The following is a 23920-nucleotide window of genomic DNA, read 5'->3' on the forward strand; positions in this document are numbered from 1 at the left end:
CCATAGGTTCCATGGAAGCCCAGACGAACGACCCCCAATAGCACAATATACCCCCCAGTGGCTCGTGGTCTATTTCAATCAGCCGTTGATCCACTGCACCATTTCGATTATCCCTTGCCGACAGCAATCGTAGTTGACTATCTAGTTGATTCAACGTGGGAACGTGTAAAGATCGCGAGCTGCGATGTCCCATGTTCAACAATGTGCGCTGAACGATGTGCTCCAAAATACATGTATCTGCACTAAGTTGTCAGATCTACCAGAGTCACAGCTTATGCTATTCTACGGAGCGTGTAAGTCTCCGACTTGTAGATTCTCCGACGAGACAATGGACAGGCAACACCCTGTCCCATACTCGTGGTTTCAACATCCATCAGCCGCTTTCCATCGATGCCGAAGACAGAAACACGCGAACAACAATGCTCCCTTTTTCAGGGTCGTCTACGGCAGTCCGTATCGTCGGTAGAACGACTCCATTCGTCTCAGCTCCATTTATATGCTTTCGTTTCGAGATGACTTGCCCGCAGCATCTCCAGGATTCATTCACTCTCTCGCTGGCCAGTCGTCGTCAGTGTTTTGGCTCATCAATGTACGAAGAACTCCGAATCATGATTTATATTTTACTTAACATTAGAGGCACGAAGTTTTTCCTCACAGAGACACCATGATCATGATGATGTAGTACACATCTTGAACCATCAGTATTGTGTTGGTACTTTTGAAAGGTTGTATTCATATCATAACGCAAATGTAAAAATATTTGCGATGCATATCGACTAAGGTTTTTGCAACAAATGCGAGGGGCATTCAATAAGTAGTGCAACATATCTTTTGTGAAAGCAGGATAGTTTCAGTCAGGAGTCCAATGCACCATATTATCCCCATTCTTCTGGATTCAAAGCCCTATTTCTCAACAGAATCTCTGTTCAATGCGACAGCATTAACACCACCTTACTGGGATGGCTAGCGTGCCCCCATGGTACCGTTGTACTGGCGACGTCGGACTAAACGTCTTTCCGCGTGAATAACCTCCCCATCATCCACGTACTGCTTCCCGTGGAGTTCAACTTTCGTTGGGCCAAACAGGTGAAAGTGGATGGTGCGAGATCCCGGCTGTAGGATGCACGAGGAGAACAGTCCAATCAAGTTTTGTAACCTCCTCTTGGATGCACAGACTCCTAGGAGACGTTGTCACGGAGAAGCAGAAGTTCTGTTGAGTTTTTGTAGCGTCGAACACGCTGAAGTCTTTTCTTCGATTCATTGAGGGTTAGCACAATACACTTCAGCGTTTATCGTTGCACCGTGAGGGAGGACATCAAACAGAATGATCCTTTCCGAGTCCCTGAAGATTGTCGCTATGACTTTACCGTCTGAGGTTGCGGCTTTGAACTACTTCTTCGGGGGAGAGGTGAGGTGGTGCCACTCCTTGGATTGCCGTTGTGTTTCCTATTCGAAGTAATGAACCGATGTTTCATCGCCTGTGACGATGTTCGACGGAAAATTGTCACGTTCAGCCTCCTAACGCTCAAACGATTCCACACAGATGGTCTTTCGTTGCTCTTTATGGTCTTCTGTTTGGAGGTGAGGAACCCAGAGGGGCACATCTTTCAGTACATCAACTGATGGATGAGTGCGTCGGCATTACTAAAAGGGACGTCCAGTTGAGGAGTGAGGTGTCTGATCGTGCTCTGTCGATCACCAAGAATGGGTGTATCTGCTCCAACATTGCACGACTCAGCTGTGCGCACGGGAAATGGGACACGTTTGCGCAGCCTGGTTGGGATGGTGACAGCTGCTTCGCCCAACGACTCACCGTGCTATTTTTCACTGCCAGATCTCCATATACATTCTGTAAGCGAATATGAATATCTGCGATGCTCTAGTTTTACGGTTAAGGGAAACTCTATGACCACCGTTACAGATGTCATTTTGAAGACTACGTGTAGTGCCACCACCCATCGGAACTTCATGAACTTACAGGGGTTGAAGTGGGAATATTCTACGATGTATCACAACAAATTTCACATTTTCTTCAACCGAAGTTCGTCGAGAAAAAAATGTGATATATTACTTACTGAACGAACCTTGTACAGCTCATTTTATGGGGACTACTACGCAAGAGAGTGTTGTCTGACAAGTTCTACGCAGTAGTCTCACAATCGTGAAACGGTATAAATGTTCTTTGGTGCTTTTTCGTAATTTTCCTCAGGTGGTTCAAATGGCTCTGAGTACTATGGGACTTAACATCTGAGGTCATCATCCCCCTAGAACTTAGAACTGCTTAAACTTAACTAACCTAAGGACATCACACACGTCCATGCCCGAGGCAGGATTCGAACCTGCGACTGTAGCAGTCGAGCGGTTCCGGACTGAAGGGCCTAGATCCGCTCGGCCACAGTGGCCGGCTCATAGGAAATATTTAGGCGAATGTTTAGGATTTATTCTTTACATCTACGTCCATTATTTTATTTATTTATTTATTGTTCCGTGGGACCAAATTAAGGAGAAGTCTCCATGGTCATGGAAGGAGTCAATGCATGAAATTATAACACGATATTAGAAACAGATAAAATGAAATATAAAAAAAACATCTTCAGGTGACAAGTCGTAAGTTTAAATAAAGAAAATCAACAACGTAACACTGGAATTTGCTTAATTTTTTAGCTCTTCCAGGATCTCCTCGACAGAATAGAAGGAGTAAGCCATGAGGAAACTCTTCAGTTTAGACTTAAAGGAGTTTGGGCTACTGCTAAGATTTTTGAGTTCTTGTGGTAGCTTATTGAAAATGGATGCAGCAGAATACTGCTCTCCTTTCTGCACAAGAGCCAAGGAAGTGCATTCCACATGCAGATTGGATTTCTGCCTAGTATTAACTGAGTGAAAGCTGCTAACTCTTGGGAATAGGCTAATACTGCTAGCAACAAACGACATTAAAGAAAATATATACTGTGAGGGTAATGTCAGAATTCCGAGACTATTGAATAGGGGTTGACAAGAGATCCTCGAACTTACACCACATATAGCTCGAACAGCCCGTTTTTGAGCCAAAAATACCCTTTTTGAATCAGAAGAATTACCCCAAAACATAGTACCATACGACATAAGCGTATGAAAATATGCGAAGTATACTACTTTTCGTGTTGAAGTGTCACTCATTTCAGATACTGTTTTAATGGTAAATAAAGCAGCATTTAGTTTCTGAACAAGATCCTGGACATGGGCTTTCCACAACAGCTTACTATCTATCCGAACGCCTAGGAACTTGAACTGTTCCGTCTCGCTTATAATATGGCCATTCTGTCTGATCAAAATATCGGTTCTTGTTGAATTGTGAGCTACTAACTGTAAAAACTGAGTCTTACTGTGATTTAGCATCAAATTATTTTCCACGAGCCACGAACTTATTTCATGAACTACATTATTTGATACTGTTTCAATATTGCACACACGATCCTTCACTACCAAGCTGGGTCATCAGCAAACAGAAATATTTTTGAATCACCTGTAATACTAGAAGGCATATCATTTATATAAATAAGAAACAGCAGTGGCCCCAGCACCGACGCTTGGGGAACGCCCCAATTAACAGTGCCCCATTGGGACTGAATATCAGTACCACTCTCAATATTGCGGAGAATTACCTTCTGCTTTCTGTTCTTAAAGTAAGAGGGGAACCAATTGTAAGATGCTCCCCTTACTCCATAATGGTCCAACTTCTGCAGTAATATTTTGTGGTCAACGCAGTCAAAAGCTTTCGTTAAATCAAAGAAAACACCTAGCGTTCGCAATCTTTTATTTAATCCGTCCAAAACCTGACAAAGAAAAGAGAATAGAGCATTTTCAGTTGTTAAACCGTTTCTAAAACCAAACCGAACATTTGACAGCAAATTATGTGAATTTAAATGCTCAAGTAACCTTGTATATACAACCTTCTCGATAACTTTAGCAAACACCGATGGCATAGAAATAGGTCTAAAATTGTCAACATTATGAATGTCTCCCTTTTTATAAAGTGGCTTCACTACTGAGTACTTTAATCAGTCAGGAAACCGACCACTCCTAAAGGAAAAGTTACAGATATGGCTAAGTACTTGGATAAGATACATAGAACAATACTTCAGTATTCTGCTGAATACCCCGTCATATCCATGAGAGTTCTTGGTCTTCAGTGATTTAATTATTAACTCAATCTCCCTCTTGTCAGTATCATGGAGGAGCATTTCAGGTAACAGTCTCGGAACACTTTTTTCTAAGAGCGCTATATGATTCCCTGTTGGGACTAGGTTTCTATTTACTTCACCTGCTATATTCAGAAAGTGATTATTAAATACAGTACATATATGCGTCTTATCAGTAACACGGACATTCCCACTACGCACTGATTCTATATCCTCGACCTGTCTCTGCAGACCAGCCACTTCCTTTACGACTGACCATATGGTTTTAATTTTATCCTGAGACTTAGCTATTCTATCTGCATACCACATACTTTTTGCCTTCCTAATAACATTTTTAAGCACCTTACAATACTGTTTGTAATGAGCTGATGCATTTAGATTTTGACTGTTTCTAACGTTTTGCCACTTTGTTCTACAAGATATTCTTATGCCTCTAGTCAGCCACCCAGGCTGCCTGTTTGTGCTAGTACCCTGTTTTGAACGTTCTAACGGAAAGCAACTTTCAAAGAGCATGAGAAAAGTCTTGAGGAAAGCATCATATTTCTCGTCTACTGTATCAGCGCTATAAACATCTTGCCACTCTTGTTCCTTGATAAGGTTTACAAAGGTCTCTACAGCAACTGGATCAGCTTTTCTAAACAGCTGATGACTATATTTAACACGTGTTGCAGCACAAAAATCTTTTAGAGTTAAAATTTGTGCATCATGATCTGAAAGGCCATTCACCTTTTTGCTAACAGAATGCCCTTCTAGTAATGAGGAATGAACAAAAATGTTGTCTATGGTTGTTCTACTGTTCCCTTGCACTCTCGTTGGAAAGAATACGGTTTGCATAAGATTATATGAATTAATGAGGTCTACCAGCATCCTCTTCCTTGCACAATCACTTATACAATTAATATTGAAGTCACCACATATAACTAATTTTTTGTATTTCCTATAAAGTGAACCAAGAACCTCCTCTAGCTTTAGCAAAAATGTTGTGAAATCGGAGTCTGGGGATCTATAAATAACAACAGTTAGAAGTTTAGCTCCATTAAATTTAACCACACCTGCACAACATTCAAACACCTTTTCAGTGCAGTACTTTGAAACATCAATTGACTCAAATGGGATGCCGTTTTTCACATACATGGTTACTCCCCAACACCGCAAAGAGCTCCTCGAAAAGCTAGCAGCCAACCTGTATCCTGGTAAAGGAAGCCTCTGAATTATCTCCTTATTTAAAAAGTGTTCAGATATACCAATAATTTCTGAGTCAACATCTATAAGCAGTTCACTAACTTTATCTCTAATACCTTGTATATTTTGATGAAACATACTAATTCCCTCATACAATTTATGAATGACATGAACGAAGCATAAATTCCTTTTGGGGGGACAAAATTTATGGCATGAAACTAACATTCAGAATAATATTGAATATTACTTAGTCGGTATAATCATTTACAATCAGTCAACATTCATCGTTCAGTACTCAAATATGCCAGGAAAGTATGCTTAACTGACGGAGTTTGTGGAAAAGTATTTACCTGGATGCAACAGTTAGGCTCCTACGCGTTTCAAAAATTATGGCGTCACCGCTGCAAACTCTCTTGGCTGAAACTAACAGGTTTTCTTCTCGACAAAACTCGTCTCTACTGAGGCGGCGAGACGCATTCGCAGTTATTAATACCGCGCAGAGCTTTCCCCCGCGAGCAATATTCGTTAATCATGGGAGCCATTACGGAGGATTTAATCGCTCTGAACTGTGAAGCGCCCTGCGTAGCCACTTACCAGCGGGCAGTCCTTGCGCGCTCTTGAATTGCAATGGCCGTCCGGTGCTGGGATTACCTTTTCATTGAACTTGATAGTGGCCAATTCACTACGCTTGCCAGGGTGGATGAGAACGCAAGGAAAGTGTGCTAATAGCAATTGTAAAATGAACATGTCTGTGGCTCTGTCAATATCGCTGCACAAGAATTTCATTACCATGCGGCTTTGAAACTCCTTGAAAGAACAAATCTAACTCAACCAAACATAAATTTTCAGTAACTTGTGAATCTTCATGTTTTCACGGCGTATTGCTTATTCTATAAAATTCCGGGAATGCAGGAGTATCCAATACTTTACTACTGCTGATATTTCGACTCAGAACCGTCTAGCCATTTTCTTGTCGATTTCCGCATGTGGACCCAAACCGGAGAAGTATCGGCGGAGGAGATATGTACTACTGACTTTCTCTCTATATTGAACACAGTGTCATATCCTCTTGTTGATAAACACTGTGTATCTGTGTATTGTCTTTGAGAGCTGACTATTTAATGTACAGTATTCCACATTATCATTCGTCAGATTTCGATGGCTTCCTTGAACTCCAGTGAGGATGTCGTAGACGTTAGAATATTGAGATTTTCGTAGACTATTGAGCGACCTATCTGAATACAGTGTTCCGTCGCTGCTGATTTTTCACGCTGTAGACAGACGAGTATGGCTCCGATGTCCCTCGCACCGTTTTCGAACGCTTCTTATTGTCTGCCCGACACGAAAGTTCACACTGACAGGCGGTCCTGTACAATGTTGCCTTACGTACTCCAAGCAATCCTTCATTGACCCGAGTGACTGACTGTCTTCGATTCTCTTGCGAAAGATAACTTGCACTTCCATACTCTGAGAAGATCCCACGTATTTTAGAAGAAATTCTTGCTAGAAACATATGGGTTGCATTGGATTTAAACCTCTCCTCTTGTGCATTTTGACCCAGGCTGCTCATCTTCTGTTTTAACAGCAGAACCTAGCGTATTTTATACTGTAGGTAGCCGTTGTCTTCAAAATTCTTTTGAGATGTACACTTACTTCACTTTACTGTTTCGTCTTGCACAGGACCACAGTCCGACTGATCGTCATCTCCGTTACAGTGACCCCACCTGATGTTTGCTTTTACCGGGGTCATCTCTGTTCTTATGTGGTTCAGGGTCCTCCACGTTTTGTCCGAAGCTCGTGGTCTGGTGGCTAGTGTTGCTGCCTCCGGATCACGGTGTCCTGGGTTCTATTCCCGGCCGGATTGGCGATTTTCCCTGCCCGGGTACTATGTGATGTCCTCATCATCTCATCATCATTATCATTCGTGACAGTGGTGGACTGGACTATGTACAAAAACTCGCCTGTGTGAAAATTGGAACTTTGTACGGGCGATGATGACCCCGCAGTTGAGCTCCCCACAAACCAAACACCATCACCCTCCACGTTTTCCAGTTTGTTGTGAAGCCGCGAGGCACTACCTGTGCTTATGAACAGTCAGGTAGTGGTTCTTCAGTGGCTGCGTTTAAGAACTTTTTACGCGGTCTCAGTCGTCCAGGTTCGCAGAAAGAGGCTGTGATCATCAGTGGTTCGTCTGAGCCTCTCTGCGAATTCGTGAGATGTTCTTCGGGAGCCGGGACTCGCAAGACCAGCGGCTCTGTAAAGCTTTGGTAGTGACGTTGGTTAATACATTCCATTGTTATTCGACCTGATTCTCTGATTCATTAAAGCTCATGTCAACTTTCGTAGTGTAGGTTCACGTGGTCCATAGTGGGCAGGCGTATTCAACCGTAGAGTAGCATAGTGCTTGAGCAAGTTGCCCACGCAAAAGCTCGTGGTCCAAAATAATGTTTGGTCTCTGTGACCGCCATGTCCGTCAACGTGTCTACACCGGAATTTGTGTGCCCGAACATCACCCCAGATCATATTATATGGTGAGCGAGTTTTTGAATACTGCTTGGTGATTTGTAAGCCTCTTAACACTGCCAAATTGTTTGGAGAACCTCTGATGTTGATGTGGCAGCCAGTTCGTTATCACTCGGAGTGAAATTGGTGCCAGTTTCTTTTTTTTTTTTTTTGTGGTCCATCATATTGACCGTAATTTTTTTCCTTCAGGCACTGACTGTAAAAAGTGATGCTCTTCTTAGCTTCCCATTTAAGTGGCAGCACAGTCCAACCTAATTCCTGTGTAAGTCTTGGCAATTTAATTTTTTTTTCATTAAAAGGTGCTAATCCTTATATTTTGTTATGAAGTGTGGTTGTTCCCAAGTGGCATACTTTACGTGAAGAGGTATTTTGTAACTCTGAGTCCAAAAAAATGGTTCAAATGGCTCTGAGCACTATGGGACTTAACTACTGTGGTCATCAGTCCCCTATAACTTAGAACTGCTTAAACCTAACTTAGCTAAGGACATCACACACATCCATGCCCGAGGCAGCATTCGAACCTGCTACCATAGCGGTCACGCGGCTCCAGACTGTAGCGCCTAGAACCGCACGGCCACTCCGGCCGGCAACTCTGGGTTCAATTGTAGCACTGTAAATTCCGCTTTGTCTGTTACACGATGAAAGCATACTGCCGTGTAGTTTGGTACGGTGAGGCAGTACCTCAGCCCTTGTGTACTGATGCATGGGGAGCTTCAGCTGCTGTTTTGGGTGTACCCCTTACTGCATTCCGGTTGGGCGGTGTTTTCATAAGTTGGGTTTCGTAGCCCCTGTCCTGTTCGCTCCCTTTGCGCCTGAAATCTTACTTAAATTGTTTTCATATAGTGTTGCCTTGTTTAAAATATTTAAATTGTTTACTGAGCCAGACAAGGCAGAGATCTCAATGACGTCGGTGTGAAGCTGCTACTCCCGATTCTTTCACGCTTGTGAAACTGAAGAAACACTTCACAACCGTGGGGCAGCAGGTAGTTAGTTTCTGTTAACTTGTATTATCTCCCACGAGAAAACCTAAAGAATTTATTTTTAAATTTTAGCTTAAGTTATTAATTACTTTTGAATGCATTACGGGAACAGCAGTGATCAATGTCTTATAAATAATTACTATTAAAAACAGTCTTGATTACGATTTATTTAACAAGGTGACCGGTTTCGACCACTACTGTGGTCTACTACCAGTAGTGATTCTTCAACAGAAAGAGGTTCCTACTCAATGGTCTGAAGATGACCACAGTAGTGGTCGAAACCGGTCACCTTGTTAAATAAATCGTAATCAAGACTGTTTTTAATAGTAATTATTTAAGTTATTAAAATCTCTTTCCTATTGTTTATTTTATTATGGTTGATTAAATACTTAAATCATGAAAGTCTTTTCTTAATTAATATCCACTACCTAACCCACTCATCTCTGCCGTCTCGAGACTTCAGTCCGCGGTAATTTAAATGCCACGCTGAGGCCATACGCGCGGCGGCAGTAAGGTGTGCCGCCAAGTATGGCCTTGTAGATGCGCTGACTCAGCTCGCTTCTGGCTTTTGCTTGCGCGACGCGACCGCGTCAGGAGTGTCAGTTGCAAAAGTTTGTGGAAGATGGTTCCACAGAAAACGCGGAATTGATGGCCTGTAAGAGGCCGATCTCTTGGACCTTGGACTCCTGAACTATCTGGCTCTCCAATACGGTTAGTGTATTTTATAAACGGTCGAAAAGTTTTGCAGTGGTGATGTTTTTACGCAGTAACATTGTGGCATAATGCAGAGAACGTTGGCTCAATTATTACATGTTGGTAAAGCAGAGTCGATTTGATCGTCATTTCAATTTTTTCGATCACTAATTGTGGCAATAGGTTCTCTTGTATATCCATGGTATGAGGGCTTGGTAAAAAATAGTACCTCCGAGTTAATGCGAAAACTCTTTGAGCCTTTTCAATAAAACAAAGTTATTGACGTTCCAAATCTTTATTATTCTACTTATTTCTTTCTCAACACAGTCAGCCACGCGACGAACTCATTTCCCCCAATAAGAGACCGGTTAATCCATACCGTCACTGTAGAATATTTGACTTCGTTGACGGAGCCACAACATTAGCCCTGATCGGACCGCTTCAACACTATTAAAGTGAAACCCTCGAAAGTGTTCTTTAAGTTTTTGAAACACATGAAAATCGGATGGGGCCAAGTGGGAACTGTATGGAGGGTGGTAAATGGCAGCGAGCCAAAGGGGTCGGAGTGTTGCAGATGTCACAGCGCTCAGCATTGTTATTCTGCAGAGGGTGCTCCAAGTGCGGACGAACTCTTTGAATTACAACCTAGGTTATAGCACGATGTTTCTCTCGCACCGTCTTGGTTACTATGTACACTCTCGTATTACACGCTACAATTCAGAGTCGTCTAGCGTCAGAGGGCTGAATATATGTAGAAATTAAGAATAATATGTAAAATTTTAATAAAGTTTGTTTCATTTAAAAATCTTTGAATTTTCACATAAAAAAATCAGAGGAATTAGCTTTCATCACGCCCCTCGTATTTTAAATGATGTGTAAAAACTGTTGCTGAACGAGCATTGTTTAAGTAAATGAGTAACTATTTTATTGATTACACTGGTGATACAATTTTAATTAGTCCTCATGCTTGTTAGGTCCAGTTCTGATGTCAGTGAGTCGTCAAATCAATGTAGAGTTATTCTATTTTATTACCGGTCAGCCCCCCACTATTATAAATATATTTTGCTAGGAAATTCCCAGAGGGCATTTAATTTTTAAACGGTTTTTGGAGAAGCAATGTGGTCATATGAATCTTTAGCAGTCAACAAAGAACTTCCATGCCCGATTCACGGACTGTAAGTTGTAGTTACTGCCTTGAGTTTTCTAATTATTGGTGTCCCTTTCTTTTTTGTAATGCATGAAAAAGAATATTTAAGATCAATGGTCTCTCACTGTTGAACCCAGCCCTACCACTTCCTTAGACCCCTACACCATCCTGTCCCAAATGAAGGCTCCACCCGGCCGGTGTAGCCGTGAGGATCTAGGCGCTTCAGTTTGGAATCGCATGACCGCTACGGTCGCAGGTTCGAATCCTGCCTCGGGCACGGATGTGTGTGATGTCCTTAGGCTAGTTAGGTTTAAGTAGTTCTAAGTTCTAGGGGACTGATGACCTCAGAAGTTAAGTGCTCAGAGCCATTTGAACCATTTTTGAAGGCTCCACCCTCCGTTTCCTCAGCTGCCATCACTGTTCCATCCAAACACCTACATCCCAACTATCTGTCGCTTCCCACATCCCTTATCCTTTTCCACACAACATGCTCCCCAAGATCCAAAACATCACACTCCGATGCACAGTACACAGGAGCTAACATTACATCATTCTGGTTGTGATTTAGAATAAACATCATCATCGTCTTTTGCACACTCATCATCTCATAAATCATATTTTAATACGAACTGTTGTTGTGGTCCCTAGTCTGACGTATGGTAGGCTTCAGTTCTCCATGATAGTCTTTCCTGTGGGAGCCTGATCGTATCAGGATAACAGCTGTAGTTTTTATGCGTTTGAACCACGGCTAGGTTTTAGTCTATAATATTTACCCCTCACATTTCCTTCAATTGCCAAACTGGCTTTTCCTTGATGCCTCAGGATGTGTGCTCGTAGCCGATCACTTCTTTTAGTCATGTTATTGCATAAATTTTATTTTCTCCGCAATTCCGCTCAATACCCCTCCATTAGTTATTCGATATACACTTGAAATCTTCAGCATTCTTCTGCACCACTCTACTTCTCTGACATCCACGTTTCCTTTCCGTACAATGCCACAGCCGATCAAATGCTTTGACTTCGTAACTCTAAAACTTTTATTCGATATTTTGTGCTATTGCCAGTCTGAATTTTATATCCTCTCTACTTAGATTATCACCAGTTATTTCTCTGCCAAAACACAGATAGCAACTTTTAGTGCCTCATTTCCTAATAGTTTGCTCAGCATGGCTTGATTTGACTTGTCTGATTCTATTACCTTCAGTTCACTTTGTTGACTGACCATCCTGATTTAGGTTTTCCGTGATTTCCCTAAATCGCTCCAGGCACATGCTGGGATGGTTCCTTTGAAAAGGCACGGCCGATGTCATTCCCCGTACTTCCCTAATCCGATTAGACCGAAGACCTCGCTCTTTGGTCTCTTCCCCCAAACAATCCAATCCAATCCACTTTGTTGATGTTCATCATACAATCTTAAAGTCACGACCCATTCCTTTCAACTACTCATCCCGTCCAGAATGAGATTTTCGCTCTGCAGCGGAGTGTGCGCTGATATGAAACTTCCTGGCAGATTAAAACTGTGTGCCGGACCGAGACTCGAACTCGGGACCTGTGCCTTTCACGGGCAAGTGCTCTAGCAACTGAGCTACCCCAGCACGACTCACGCCCTCATCCTTTGCCATATCTGAACAGTTGCAATATCATCCGCAAATCTTTAAGATTTTAGTTCTTCTACCTGAACTTTAATTCCCCTTCCTAATTTATCCATGGTTTCCTTTACTGCTCGCTCAGTTTACTGAATTAACAACATCGGGGGTCACCTATAATTCTCTCGTACTTCCTTCTCAATTTTTTTTCCTTTCACGTCCGTTATAACTGAAGGTTCGTTTCGGGTGCAAGTTGAAAGCAACCTTTTGCTGTAGCTAGATTAGTGGTTGAACCATCTATGCATTTTACATAATGCGTTTACACAAACCATTCTTCTCAAAATACAAGTCAATTTGCTGAATAGGATGAAGCTTGTGTGGGCGTATGACATCGCTGGCCGGGAGGCCCTATCCAGGGAAGTTCGGCTGCCAAGTGCAGGTCGCATTTCAGTCGACGCCACGATGGGCGACTAGTGCTCCGGTGATGAGGATGAAATGATGATGGGGACAACACAACACCGAGTCGCCGAGCGGAGAAAATTTCCTACCCGGCCCTGAATCAAACCCGAGCCCGCTTGCATGGGCCACCCGGCTGAGCAGTCTGACGATAGGGATGAAATAATCATAATGAAGGCCGTCGTGGTCACGAATGACCTCTGTGCAATAAATGATGGCCGGATTCATTCCAGTTTGACGAGACAGCAAGGTGATGACTGAAATTGTAGAAAATAATTATCGATAAGAAGATGGGTAGTCACTGCTCTATAACAATGCGAATAGCACAATTAATCTACAGTGCTAGTAACATAAAAATTGCTATTCGCTGGGAGTAGGAAGTAACTTCATCAGCTTGTAATAGATCTCATTATCTGGATGTAGTGCTTACCAGAGCTATGAAAAGGTCCCTAACTGAATGGGGAGGTATCGTGCGAACGCCGAACTGCATCAAAACTGGGGACATTTTTGAGCCACGAGAGTAATTTGAAATACTTACCTCAGCTCCTAGCCACTTGGGATAAATATTTTCATCTTGCTGAACACCAATCTTAGCTTGCAAGGACAGTCAGCGTTTGGCGGTGATCGCCGTGGATGGATTCCTAACTAGATCAGTAAGGAATTATTACATAAAGGTAAATGACTTTCGGAATATCATGATGCTTGAGCCTTATCACAAGCTACCCCAAACGCCTCGTGTTCTTTCACGCGTGTTTACATATCCTAGATGGACAAATGTTGTTCAACTGTGTAAGCTTATCAGTCCGTCGCTGACACAGAAGACTGCAAACCTTCTTTCCTTCCCGTCTGGGGAAGCTGTGCAGTGACTAGAGAACACGTAAAGCTTACTGGGACATGGTAAATGCTAGCTACAATGAAGTCGATAATTCGATCGTAATATTGGTAATTTAATTTCATATTCCCCACAATTGACAAAATTAACAAAAAAAAAAGTGAATCTCTTTGTCCACCGACACACTCCTGAGAATGGCACATTAACAATTTGCAATTACACGCCCCTATTACCGGCAGCTGCGTTGATAAATACTTGGCACATCGCAAGGATAACTTCTAGATTGAGAATATTAGGTAAGTTGTTGGAAGTGGTTAGGCGTTGGTGAAAATCTCGCTTCTGAGCACACAAAGAGCTCTAACTGCAGACTCTGCACCGAACACGCGTTGGTGCAATGCTGCGATACAGACCGTATATCTCCGTTCGAAGACGATGGTCAAGACGTCGTCTCCAAATCCGTACAGCTCGATGGCTGAAGACGAAGTCCTTTCGCAATTCTCTCGTCTCCCACGTGTACGAAAACGCGGCGGAAGAATACTCAGTTTCGGCCAATGTCGGACGCTCTATCATCGCCGAAATCCCTCCACTGAGATCTACCCAATGATCGAGTAGGTCATATCGCCCCTAGGCAGACGAAATTCCCGTCTTCGCCACGTGTTGTCCAGCACAGGTGGCTCCGGATGCCGGGCTACCCCCAAAAGCGCCGTATTGTCCCGCGTTTCCGGTGACCGTTACCTGCGGCCCACGGCGGCCCGGCGAGCTACGGCCATCTGCAGACTTTACATTGCACAATTCTCAACTTCCGACGCTTTTCACCAACGCTTTAAGTTAGTGGCTCAATCCTCCGGACGTGCGGGGAGTACTGCTCGAGAGTGCCTCATATTTATCATAATTCAATAGAGTCATGATCTGATGCCCTTGCCAGTCCCTTTATTATTAATACTAATATTGGTAAGCTAACGTGTAAGTGCCCATGTCCTGGAACCTTACAACTGTCTGTGAATTTCTAAGGGACCAAACTGCTGAAGTCATCGGTCCCTAGACTTACACACTACTTAAACTAACTTATGCTAAGAACATCACACACCCATGCCCCAGGGAGGATTCGAACCTCCGGCGGGAGGGGCTGCGTTAGATGGACGTATCTAGATAGATGTGTCAGTGCCCACCTATGTATGCATGTACAAGCCTGTAGCTCCCTTTCTCTATCTGGCAGAGAGAACCTCTTGCAGAACATAGATTTTCACTTCTTTTAGTGTTCGTAAGTCATGTACGTGAAGAACGATTGTTATTAAGCTTCCGTTTTAACTGTTTCCTTCCATTTCATAATTCTGGTCATTTCGTGAGATTGCTTGAGAGGAAGTACCATGCGGCTCAAAATTTAATTTGTATAGGACTCCCCGAAGCATTATGCCTCTCTTGTCGTGTATGCGACTGGAGTTGGATGAGTATCTCCGGTTACGTGTTTGCTGAGCGAACCCTACACATAACGCGCTACCCACTACTGAACTTTACCCCCTCTAACAATCGCTCACGCTAAAGGATGCAGATGAGCACCAGCAAAGAGTTTGTTTTTTTCCTTTATTGAGTCTAGTTTCCCCCCGAAGGAGGCTGGCTGGCAGCAGCTTAGTACGCCGTTCTTCAGCCTAAGGAATTTGTTTTAAAAAGATAAAGATAATAAATAAGAAAAACAGGCGATAAAATAGGTGACTTAAATGGTAAAATGGCCGAAAATCGTGGAACTTAAAACCTAAAACAAAGGGTTGATGATGCTAATAAAATACATATGAAGCAGACAGGTAAAAGAATAGACATACAACCAGCAACGGAAGTTAAAGATCGAAAAATGTAAAACAATGTCCTTAAATTTTTAATATACAAAGCGACATCAGTAAATGCGAGAATCCTAGCCAAGTAAACTCGCTGTTAGTTTGCATTCGTAAAGGTAAGACTGCTGCGCTCAATTCAATCAATGATGTAAACTTCCGAAAATACATATGTTTACGACATAAAAAAAAGACTAACAGTGCTATCTATCGGCTCTTTGGTGTGCTACTGAACTAACAGCGGTATCTATTGGCTCTTTCGTGTACTACCTCGTCACTAAAGTAAACACCCGAACTACTAAGCTGAACAGACTTCTAACACATTAGTGTCGTTAGTAACGACCTTTATTTTGTTCCCTGGTCCAGTTGTGATGAAATGGAGCCTACATTATGGCCCAAGATATGTTGAAGCAATGTATGGAAACCGCACGAAAATTCGTTAAACAGACAGACTCGGCGAGTTACTTTTTGTAAACCCTCGTCGCCAGTTTTGGTTGGTTGGTTTGTGGGACTGAAGGGACCAGACTACTCGGGCAATCGGTCACGCCAGTTTTGTAAAGGACTCGTTGCTACTACTGTGGAGGCCGACTTGCCACTGCTGTTACGGCAGGCCGAGTTTTTGAGTTCGTGACACGGCTTCTGGTGCAGTACACCAATAAGACAATTTCTCCCTTCCACTATTACGCAGTTACGCCCCAGGGTCAGGTAACAATAGCAGAACGAAGGTTCTACAACACTCCAACAAATTCGTAACAAAGTCAAACAAATGAGTTAAAAGGTTTACTTATATTTGTCACTAGTTGAAAAATGATGTCTGCAACACTGCTTGTAATACTACACGAAAAAGGCAATCAATGGGTAAGTGCGAATAATTGTAGGTAAATTTCACAGTACATAGAAAATCCAATTTACAACAACTGTCGGCCGGCCCAAGTAGCCGTGCGGTTCTAGGCGCTGCAGTCTGGAACCGCGGGACCGCTACGGTCGCAGGTTCGAATCCTGCCTCGGGCATGGATGTGTGTGATGTCCTTAGGTTAGTTAGGTTTAACTAGTTCTAAGTTCTAGGGGACTAATGACCTCAGCAGTTGAGTCCCATAGTGCTCAGAGCCATTTGAACCACAACAACTGTCTGTTCACTTCACTAAACAACGTTCCCTGTCTAAGTCAGACCTGGACGATGATCTACAACCAAGTGGGCGCGAGCTGCTCTTCTGTCTTCCTAGTGGGCTTCTGTCCGTTGTCGTCCGGTCGTTGGCGGATTGTACTCGTCCGGCAGTTGGCCGAGATGAAATCGATATGTTCATCCTCAGCGCCGCCCGTGGCAATGGTGGAGCTCGCGCAAGTGGTGAGTCTCTATGGCACCGGCACCAGCTTGCATCTTTGAACATGTGATGCTTTTTCCCTGGCTGTGTCTTGGTCGGACGACACAGCATTATTAGTGCGGGTAAGTCGAATGAGGTTACTGTAACATAACCTCCTTAAGCTCATTCCATTGATTCTGACTTGATTTTTCCTACCCTGCAAATAGTTGTGGGCCGATCCATTTGAAATTTTTCCTGAGGCATGCTAGATATGTCGCCCTTTGTTTTCAGTGATTAACAATCGTATAACCAACGAATAATATTGCATATCGTTTATTTACGTATGTCGCATTTATGCTGGTGGCCAACAGCCACTAGTTGACACAAACAGTTTCAAATCCCTGAAACTGTTCCTGTTCATTGCCGCAATTTCCTGGCGTTGCGAGCAAGCTGTGCGCTACAACATCTTATCAAAACTAAAAACATTTCAGGTAGAAAACTACACCTTGTCAACCAGCATATGGACTTTCCTGCTGACGCTTTGCTGCTAGAACTATCCGCACGTCTGGTTAGGAATACCCTACATAGCAGCATGGGTGAGCTGCTGCGGTGGACGTGAACCACGTTGCCTGCTGGTTTGTTTGGATGGTTGGCGGTTGCACTGTTACGTGTCTGTTACAATATTCGCATCACCGAGGCCACTGGTTAACACTGTGAGCCACCCAAATTCGATACTATTCTCACATTACATGCTAACCTCACAGCCGCAGGTCCGTAAATCTCCCCTATTCAGAAAAAGCGTCCCCTACAACTCAGAAATGGGAGAAAATCGTTATTAATCTCAGAGAGTGCCTCCGCTCTCAGCTATCTCACCAGCAGATGAAATGCATCTGGACTACCTGTCATCCTCTTTGTATATCCATTTCGTCAGTGTATGCAGACATCAGATATCGGAGTAAATTATTCCAAAGTAGCTCAACAGCAAATATTTGCATGACATTGGCAGCCTCACTAGTGTTGTTTATCCATACTGAGGAAAACGTATTGCCATTTCTCAACACCCTGAGGCATATAAATCAAGGAAATGTTGGTTTTAGTCCTTGACTCACTCACAGACTAGTTCGAAAATAAATCATGTTTAATATTCTAGTACACGATAATGTTCTATAATAACGCTACTCCATAGGTCTTAAGTTAACCAAATATATCAAAAGTGGACAAATGGCCGTTTCATAAAAGAAAGTTATGCTTTGAATCTTCCTTTACCTAGAAAATAATTTTCTTCGACCGTCATCTGACAAGAACAACTTTATTTTCGCTACCAGCTTTAAATACTACTAACCATCATCAGGCACAAGAATTCTCAATCACTATTTCTGTACGGATATATGGATTCTTTCTGTCTCACTCTAAACAACATCAATAATTCTAACCGACCAACAGAACTCAATACGTACCTGTTTAGAATATCAAACAAGTCGATAATGTATTTATTTCACTGCAAGCAGGATTAATAACAACTATCTTCCGAAATACACAACATACTTCCAACAACAAATGGACTATTTTATTGTCGCTGATTACAGTAATAAAATCATTGGATAGACAAAAATTACGGGTAAGTAGGAGAGTATAACTTACTTGCGACGCAGGCAACTCTGAAAGGCTCTGTTGGATCTTGCCCTGTAGAGAGGATCGGCTCTGGATGCCCACTGCCTGTAAAGGTGGAATACGAGAGCTCATTAATTATTCGAAACGCAGTTAACGCAGCAAAAGAGCTGCAATCTCTGTCTGGTGCAGCACAAGACAGTAGGTACCAGTTTATTTATTAAACATTCCTCGCGAATTCGGAAGAAACACGCTGAAGTCAAACTAAGAAGTATTATATCACAAAAATATGAAGTAATGCAGTTCGCATGCTATCAGACAAAGAATAATAGTCGCTTTTAGTCTCATTTTCGTGTGGTTTAACTTTTGCCTGTCTCCAAAATCGAGTACCGATATTCTATCAGTAACGACGTAGGGACAGTTTTCACATAACTGCCCTCACCATCATAGTGTGTATCGGTATAATTTCATGGGGAACGAATACTAAGGAAAGGTCTGCAGCTAGCACAGACATTACACCTATAGCATGGGACATACGGATATCGTATCTGCATACCTCCCACGTAAGACAAACGAAAAAATTACGTTAACTTCAAGTTCTATAGACTACTAGTACGATAGTAAAGAGAATGATGTAGAATGAGTCTGGTATGTATGGTTTCATACTGGTCATATACAGATCACTAAATAGCAGCAAGGTTTTAAATTTACAAGAGGGAATTTACTTTAGTTCTATACTACGTATACCACTAATTATCAATCAACAATTTGTCTAAAGAATAGAAAATGTTATCCGGAATAAATGATTTTATTTGCGTTTCTACTTGTCAGATGTTTTATGGTACTGAACAGTCGACCAAAAATTGTTCTGCCTACATACTGAATAAAATAATCAATCGGAGATACCTAGGGGCGAATCTCACTTCAGAAATCATATCGAGGAAATCCTATTCTGACCCATAATCAAGGTCATTAATAATAAAGGTGTAAATTTTGATAAGAAATTGTATACCGCATTGCAAGTTCGCATCATGTTATGAATTCCAATCAGAAAACCCATAAATGAGTGAACGACTTAGAGTCATTCCAAGCAGAGCAGTATTCATCACCTTTGATATTAGTACACCGAATACCAGTACCCCGTCAGTTGCAATAACAAATATATTACTGTGAATTATAAGGTGGTCTTAACACAAACACTTCTCATTCCAAGGTCAATTTACACACAAAACTGCGAAGTAGATATGGCATGCCCACTGACATTTAAGACAGGGGGATATTTTTATATTTATTCAGAGATCACATAATATTGTAAGCTTTTCTAAATTTTCCATTAATTGTGACAATAAGAAACGGCTTTGCCATCTGCCAGAAACTACCTCTACAGATAAAATTATTGGTAACACTTTATGCCATCTGACCCAGCAAAAGGAAGTATTTATGTACATTATAGTTAACAGAATTCTCTTCGATTAAGTAGAGATGGAGCTGCAACTGCTCACCAGCGCCTTGAACAAATTTAAGGAAAAGCAAGGTGGTAAGACTGGGCCCAAAATTCAGTTTCATTTACAACACTTTCCGCTGTTTTCAGTTCATAAATGTTACATGATTTATTCAAACAAAGATTTTACAATGTACAAAAAACACAATAAGCCCAGATAATATAAAACCAATGAACCGTAAAAGGGGATTTCAGGTTAAATTTTCCTCACATTAAAATTTTAAATTCAGTTTTACAAATTCCAGAAATGAATCATTAGCCCAATCAATAATCAAACTATGAGAATATGTGGAGTAGGCCTCCAGGATAAATTTTCAGCATAAAGCTCCTTACACAATTCCAAGTTATTTTAAATTCAGTTCTACAGAAATTTTAAAATAATGAATAATCAGCCTGAGTAACAATCAAATGGTGAGAATCTGTGGAGCAGACCTCCACCCTAAATTTTCAGGGCAAAGTTCTTTACACATCTTCAGACTTGTTAGGTTCATTTTTACAGAAATTTGAAGATAATGAATAATCAGTTCAATTAATACTATACAGCAGGAATTCATAGGATAAGCGTTTAATTTAAATTGCCAGAAGCCAACAACTCCCTAAATAAGTAACATGGAATGACACCAGTTTCAAAACGTTTTCAACCCTGAACAACAGGCGTCGAGGCTTTGTCTTGAATTTGGGAAACGCCGTGTATAAATTCGAGCTCTGCTGGAATAGTTCAAAGTAGCCAAACTTAAACCCGGTCCCCTGAAGTGGGATAACTCGAAAACACAACGTTTAATTACGGAACCCAAGTACCAAGCATGATCTGAACGTAGAAAGACTAAGGATGCTCTAAGAGGAAACATAATATAATATACAGTAGTGCATATTGTTTGGTGAAACGCAAGATAATTTAACTTTGGTAAGAATGTGGCGAGAAGGATACAGGTGTATCACGGGCACAAGCTATTATACCACACAAAGCAGCCATATGGCTGGACTGTCAAGAGGAAACCTTACAGTCGATATATGGACGGCCAGCTCCGGACGTATTTACTACAGCGCTAACACAATGAACGACAGCGGCCTGCCTGCCTGCGGTACCGATTGCATTACCTATCCTGAAATACAGTTGACTACAGAAGTACGAGACACCCAGATTTCTAGTAATTGCAACAGTATTTAGAACTCTGCCATTGTACTGGCAAGGACACAATTAATAAGTTCACTAAAATGGCTTACCAAATGACAGAATGAGAATGAAATAAGGATCTGCTAAGGCCTAGGACGCAATTCACCCAAAATTTAATAGTTACTTACAATTTGTCATACCCAACTTCATTGCCTTGTCCAACCGGCATGTATCAGACCCATTACACAGGTGTGCTACAACCTGCATATAAAGTCATGTCGGTTGAGATTTGACAATAACTAAAACTATTTAAAATAACACATTACACAAGGCAGAACATCACTATTGCAAAATTTTTTTAATTAAATTCAGGGTTGCTTAGTATTGAATCCAAGGTTTAAAATCTCATTTGCAAATCCAGATACAGTATGTTAAAGTCTCGCTCACAATTGCTTGAACATACTACATGGTAATTCAAATGTTACTTTTGTTATTTCTTACATCTATGACCCTTCAGAAGAAGGTCATTGCATCTTAGCCGACGTGAGACAGTCATGGGCGTTCAAGGTCGCGAAACGAAAACCACCTGTAAGCCTCCTTCTCGCCGCAAAAGGGGCAAGAGGATGAACTTTCCGGCCTCCGGGAGGCCCCGTACCACCGATTCTTCACCTCGGCCACGTTCCAGGGAGACAACAACAACAGCAGGCTCTAGCACGGCCCCCAAGTGACCAAACACTTGCCGAGCAACTCCGCACACAAGAGCTAGTCGTCAACTCCGCAAACACCTCTCTGAGCACGTCAGAGCAAGTCTCCCTCGCCGCAGGCGCCACTTGATCATCGGACCCGGAAAGGAGGCACAGATCAACTTTTTGCGGTCACAGATCGACCGGATCGAGCCACTGGAGCATATAAGTCCATAGCACTGAACAGGACAGCAAAATCAGAAATAGCTGTTTAAAACTACAATCTACAAATGTGTGGTAGAATATCAGACTAAGTAAGGGTTCCATTTCGGAAATTCAGTCTTCATATTTCGTATATAATACAAAACCATTAATAATATAATTAATCTACAATATTAATATGTACCATTATATATCTGTTACAGCAGGAATTTAGAAAATATGTCGATCATATTGCAATGCTATTTTGACCAGAAGAATTCGAGGCCACATTTAAGAAGTGAATTTGTAAGTAATCATCGTGTCAGAACTATAATTTGAGTCTCCAAATATCTTAACAGAAATGTTATAAATTCCAAATGGACTAGGCTATGGTACCATTTCCTTTTCCTAAGATAATAAAGTCGGGAGCTTTAACTTAACGTTACTCATCCTATTATCACATCAATACTTTAACACCCACTATGTTTTAGGTCCCAGTGCACACGCTGGTGTAGCTGTCACTTCACTCAGCTGAGGACGAGGGTGTGTTTTACGGTAGTGACTTCTGTTTTAGCTGTGCCATCAGGAATTCAAGATGTCTTACTCACGAATATTTGGAGAACACCCTAGGAAACATTTTCGACTCAGTGTTCATCTTTCGTTATTAAATATTTATCAGAGAGTAATATTCAGTTCATCAGAGAATAATAATCAGTTCACATGTCCTCAAACATTTCGATTTTAATCAATTACATAAGTTAAGCAAGTTTAAAAAAATTTTCTCGTTGTTTTCAGAGCTTCCATGTATTGTTGCACTGTGAACGAAGGAATCGATACAGCGCTTCTGTTGCACAGAATATAAGTAAACATAGAAGCCGGTATTAAATGTTGGGCAGACGTCACGTAATCTGTAAACGGACAAATTATGCAGGAGGACACCACATGATAGCTTTACAGTCAGGGCCCAAAAAGGTTCGTCTCCCCACCGTCGCCATGCGGAAGCAACTTATAACATTTACTCGCGCCACTAGTTAACGATCGCAACAGATATTATCATGAAACTGTTAGAATTGACTATCACATTGCCGAAATTTGTGCCATAAAATTTATAAATTTGATTGGAAAAAAACAGACAGAAATTTGTCAGGGCGTTAGCAGCCGCAGCAGTAAGAATACACTTGATACACCGACAGACAACGGCAGCAATGCTGGACAGAGTCGCTACAATAAAAAACAACGTATCATGCGTCAACTACAACGAAAGTATAACAGTAACAAAAAATGCAACATGCTTTTGTTTTCAAACTAACGAGTGTCTCATCTGCTTTGGTAGAATACACGTCACTGCAGTTACGCATCCCAGTAGTCTGTTCACGAACATTAGCTGCAATACTCGCCTCTTGGAGAGAAGGGTTGATGGAAGTATTGAACTGGACGTTTTGTAGCCGTAGCGTTCGTCGGAGACGATTAGAAAATTAAAAAGGAGTGACAATCTATGGCTTAAGGAACAATCTCAGAATTCTTCCAAAAAGAGACTGTACGGGAAATCCAAACCTGGGAAACCGGACAGAGATTTCAACACCGCTCGGCCAGAAATAAGACGGGAGTTCAATAATTATTGCAACCAATTTTTTTCTCGGCCGGTTTCTGTTGAAAAAATGCAGAAAATGTCGTGGGACATCGCGATATGTTCTCGTTTGAGCCCCTATAATTTCACGAAATTTCAATAGGTTTTGGCGCCATACGTAGCCATCAAAAATGGCATCCGTAACGGAGGTGGGTCCCAATGAGAGTGCTGTCATTGAGTTTCTTTTGGCGGAAAACAGAGTATTGCAATTTTTCATAAGCGCACGCAGCATGTCTACGGAAACCAAGCAGTGAATAATAGCACGGTGAGACATTGGGATGTCGTCACTGTAAAAGGTCGCGGAAACGTGTGACTCCTGCTATGTTGGAACGTGCGGACACCCTCACTCTATCACAATCAAACAGCTCGCTGCATAGCTCAACGTCTCTGTTGGTAGTGACGACATACTCGTGCAACATTTGGGGTTCTTAAAGGTGTGTGCCAGCTTGATTCCTCGCCATTCAACGGAAGACCATAAAGAG

The 23920-nt window shown here is 42.0% G+C and overlaps 1 protein-coding gene across 1 annotated transcript in view; it reads right to left on the minus strand.

Annotated features, from left to right (window-relative positions):
* Positions 1-23920, minus strand: part of LOC124595932 — a 721865-nt gene that overhangs the window by 133958 nt on the left and 563987 nt on the right. The window contains exon 3 of the mRNA XM_047134851.1: positions 18346-18420. The gene's annotated coding sequence lies outside the window, so the exon portion shown is untranslated. The remainder of the gene's footprint in view (positions 1-18345; positions 18421-23920) is intronic.

The sequence above is a fragment of the Schistocerca americana genome, chromosome 2, assembly GCF_021461395.2.
Source record: "Schistocerca americana isolate TAMUIC-IGC-003095 chromosome 2, iqSchAmer2.1, whole genome shotgun sequence".
NCBI classification, from domain to species: Eukaryota; Metazoa; Arthropoda; class Insecta; order Orthoptera; family Acrididae; genus Schistocerca; species Schistocerca americana.